Source organism: Gracilinanus agilis, chromosome 3 (genome assembly GCF_016433145.1).
Source record: "Gracilinanus agilis isolate LMUSP501 chromosome 3, AgileGrace, whole genome shotgun sequence".
NCBI lineage: Eukaryota > Metazoa > Chordata > Mammalia > Didelphimorphia > Didelphidae > Gracilinanus > Gracilinanus agilis.
In genome coordinates this window covers 397242118-397246705 of record NC_058132.1, presented here as the reverse complement: position 1 = coordinate 397246705, position 4588 = coordinate 397242118, and the positions used below count along the sequence as shown (strand labels likewise).

The following is a 4588-nucleotide window of genomic DNA, read 5'->3' as shown; positions in this document are numbered from 1 at the left end:
CTTACATATCTTCTTCAAGAACCATCTTAATTTATTGTGGAAGGGAAAGAGATGATGAACTGGAGAAATTTACTGTAGATTATGTTCTGCCAAGTTTAGACTGAGAATTACAGACTGACTGCATATTTTTTCATGGCCTCATTTCTTTTAATGCAGTTTTAATCTTGGGGTAAAGTTTGGCCCTAGAATTGTCTATTTATGAAATGTATCTTCATACTAACCAAGGGATAAAATAGCAGGCCTGTGATCAATCAAGTCTGGGCATTGCCCCTATGAAAACAACTGAGTCTTCATAAAAGAACTGCCACTATCTTTCTAGGACTAATTTTCTGATCTTCCCCAATCCTTGCAAAAATAACTATCTGGAACAAATTCAATAGAGCATGCTTTTTAAAAAAATATTTTTTTATGTTTACATTATTAATTTTCTTTCCCTCCCCCCTCCCAGAGCTGACAAGCAATTCCACTGGGTTGAACAAATGTTGTCACTTGATATTTTCATATTTTGCATATTGTTTATTTTTGTTATCAAGCAATTTTTTTAAAGCCTAGACCCCAAATCATATACTCATATATACATGTGACAAGTGATATCATATGTTTTGCTTTTGCATTTCTACTCCCATAGCTCTTTCTCTCAATGTGGATAGCATTCTTTTACATAAGTCCTTCAGGAGTATCCTGGCTTATTGCATTGCTACTAGTAGTAAGGTCCATTACACTGGATTTTTCCACAATGTTTTACTTTCTGTGTACAATGTTCTTCTAGTTCTGCTCATTTCACTCTGCATCATTTAATTAAAGTTCTCCCAGTTCATATGGAAAACCTTCAGATCATCAATCCTTATACCACAATAGTATTCCATCATCATCATATACCACAATTTGTTCAGCCGTTCCCCAATCTATGAACGCCCCTTCGCTGTCTAATTTTTTTGCCACCACAAAGAGCACAGCTATGAATATATTTGTACAAGTATTTTTCCTTATTATCTCTTTGGGGTACAAACCCAGCAGTGGTTTTGCTGGATCAAAGGGTATGCATTCTTTTAAAGCCCTTTACATATAATTCTAAATTGCCTTCCAGAATGATTTGATCAATTCACAACTCCACCAGCAATGTATTAGTGTCCCAATTTTGCCACATCCCCTCCAACATTTATCATTTTCCTTTGCTGCCATACTGGCCAGTCTCCTAGGTGTAAAGTAGAACCTCAGTGTTATTTTGATCTGCATTTCTCTAATTTTAAGAGAGAGTTTGCTTTTAAGGAACAATCTAATAATCAGAATTTTCACCATGAAATAAGAAACATATTTATCATTAGCTGTCTGGAATCAAGATTTGTCATTACATTAATCTATATTCCCAAATATTCATAGTCTCCTGTGAAGAGCAGGAAAGATATCCTATAAGAGATGGTGTTTGAGATATGCTTTAAAATCAGCAGGGGAGGTTATGAGGTAGGAGTGAAGGAAGAAGTGCATCCTAAATATGAAGAAAGCATCTGTGGAAAGAAATGGAGGTAGGAGATTAAATCTAATTGATGAGGAATAGTTAACATGATGGGAAACTAGATGAGACAGTAGAGGTTTAAAGTTTGGAGACTGGAAAAGCTGATTTAATATCCAGCCTCAGACACTTACTAGCTAGTGTGACCCAAGGCAAGTCACTTCACCCTGTTTCCCTCAGTTTCATCCTCTTTAAAATGAGTTGAAGAAAGACATAGCAAAACATTCTATTATCTTTGACAAGAAACCTCCAAATGGGATTACAAAGAGTCATACATGACTGAAAATGACTGAACAACAACAGCTAACATGACATTCTGACTAGAAAAGAGATATGGAAAGGAAATAATATGAAATAAGACAAAAAATAAGTGGGAAACATATTGCATGTCTTTAAAGAAAATGGTGTTAATGGAAATATTACTGGATCAGTAATTAACCAACCTTGGCCTTATTCTGATTTTGCTGCTTATTAGTTGTATGACCTAGGGCAATTTACCCAGCCTTTCTGGGCCTCAGTTTTCTATAGAAAAAGCCTTATCTTTCTGTATAATGAAGGGCTTAGACTAGCTGATCTTTAAATTCTCTTACTTCTGTGGTATCTTTCATATTGTGTTCTATTTCCTTTGACCCCTCCAGACCAGGAGTATGAGGGTAAATGTTTAACAATTGTTTCTCCAAGAGGCAAAAAAGGTACCCATGGCACACTTTTAAGTTTAATTTGCATTCTTAACTCTTTCTTAAGACTATATAATCTAAAAAGAAAAAAAGGAAGGAAGAAAGAGAGGGAAGGAAGGAAGGGAGGGAGGGAGGGATGGAAGGAGGAAGGTGTCAAGCTGATTTGTAGTGCTTCCCAGTATCTGAAGTATAAATGCTCACATATTTAACCATTAGCTCTCACCAGCTATTTCAAGCTGGCTATAGCATATATGATAAAAAACCCTCATAGGATCATGGATTTGGAGCCAGATGGGCCCTTAGGGATCATCTAGTCCAAATCTTTCATTTAATAAGTGAGGAAACTGAGGCTCAGAGGAGTTAAGTAATTTTCTGAGTCACACAAGTACTGGTGGCAGAGACAGAATTCCAGCCTACATTCTCTGTTGCTAATACTAGTGTCCGTTCCACTTTGCCACAGGATTATGTGTGTGCTGGGACTGTAAATTGCTTCCTACGGAAACCAAAGCAGCCAAGACAGAAGTGAAGAGACAAGGATTAGAGCTATAACTAGCATATTCAGTTTCTGGGACAAGCTCCATAAAATGTGATGGGAATAAGCAGTAGGAAAAGTCTTCTCAATTCAAATTTTTTTAATTCAGTTATAAAGTGAAAAAAGACCCTGAGATGCTGAACCCTGTGGGCTTGAGACCCCAGAATACCAGAGTTGGTCTGCTGGGGCAAGAGAGGGAATTTACTTGATCTGGAAGAGCCAAAGGAAGGGAGCTACAACTAAAAGCTAACTAATCAATCCTGCTAATTAGAAGATAAACTCACTTCTTTCTACATGCTGAAGAATTATGAGTATTACAAGTTGCAAACACTCTAAATTTCAATACCTGAGCAAAGTCCCTTTGCAGTCCTCCACCCCAGTCCAGTAACAACTCAGATACTAGTAATTCTACCAACAAATGTCCTTGATTTCTGTGTCAGAGATTGGCAATCCAGGGAATTAAGGAAAGTAGTGCAAAAAGCAAGCAAAGCCTCCTAATAATTAAGGAATACACAATAAGAGAATGAGAACATCATATTATAAATTAATAAATGATTCTCTAGTCATTTAATTAATACAGACTTCTAACTGACTCAGTTCATTATTATCATCACTTGTTGCTGCTGTTTTATTACTATCACTATTATTATTATTATTATTATTATTATTATTATTATTATTATTATTATTATTATTATTATTATTACACAGAGAGAAGACTACCTTGATGGAGTATGGGAGCAGTTAAGATGGTAAGAATTGTTTTTTTAACTAGTGGACATGATGTTGGATCCAATCAACCAGAAGAGATGATAGAAGAAAACTGAGATGATAGTATATGATTTGGGGGGGAAGGTACAATTCTAGGCTTTTATCGTAATTACTACCACCCACAATCTGGGCTTCTGGAGATCCTACCTGGAAGGATCTACACTATGTGCCTCTATACTCCTATTTGACCACTTTCAAGCTTTTCTCCTCATCTCCTCTGTCATTGTTTTCTATCACCGTGAATGCTGGTAAAAGTCTGACAACTACTTGGGGGGTCAGGGTGTAATTGGGTGAGTGGGTAGGATATTGGCCCATGACACATTATTTTTAAACCTTACCTTCTGTCTTAAAATCAATACTATGGATGTATGTGTGTATCTTTGCTCAGCTGCTATTTCTTGCTAAGGCAAGGTTTCATTAGACACCACCAAGATGCCATCTCAAATGGAACACGCCATGGATACCATGATGTTTACGTTTCCTAAGTTTGCTGGAGACAAAGGCTATTTAGAAAAAAAAGATCTAAGAGTTCTCGAGGAAAAAGAATTCCTGGATTCTTGGAAAACCAGAAAGACCCTTTAACTGTGGACAAGATTATGAAAGACTTGAACAAGTGCCAAGATGGAAAAGTGAACTTACAGAGTTTCTTTTCACTAATTGCTGGGCTGACTATTGCGTGTAATGACTATTTTGTCATATACATGAAGCAGAAGGGCAAAAATGAACCCAAGCTAAGAAACTCCTCCCAATTCTGACCCATTACAGTATCCCAAAAGGTCATGTTCAAGATATCCCCATATGGCTGCCCCAAGGATAAGGGCATGAGCAGACCCAGGCCCTTAGAAGCCCTTAGAAGCCCTTAGAAGCCCTTAGAATGTTCAGATGAATTCCAGGCTTACAATTTGATGGCTAGGGAAAGAAAATACAGATATATGTAAGAGAAGCTTTTGATTTTATTTTAATATTATATGCACCTTCTACCCCACAATAAAAAGAGAAACATTTGGTTTTCCCAGAATCAGAACTCTTTTGCCTTGTTGACTGACCACTGCCATGTTTATGCTCTCCCTCCTTTCTGAATGTCAATTCCTTAAGATT

General features: G+C 36.9%; 1 pseudogene; it reads left to right on the top strand.

The window, feature by feature from the left end:
* Positions 1-3922: 3922 nt before the first annotated feature.
* Positions 3923-4245, top strand: LOC123241619 (annotated as a pseudogene).
* The last annotated feature ends 343 nt before the right edge of the window (positions 4246-4588 follow it).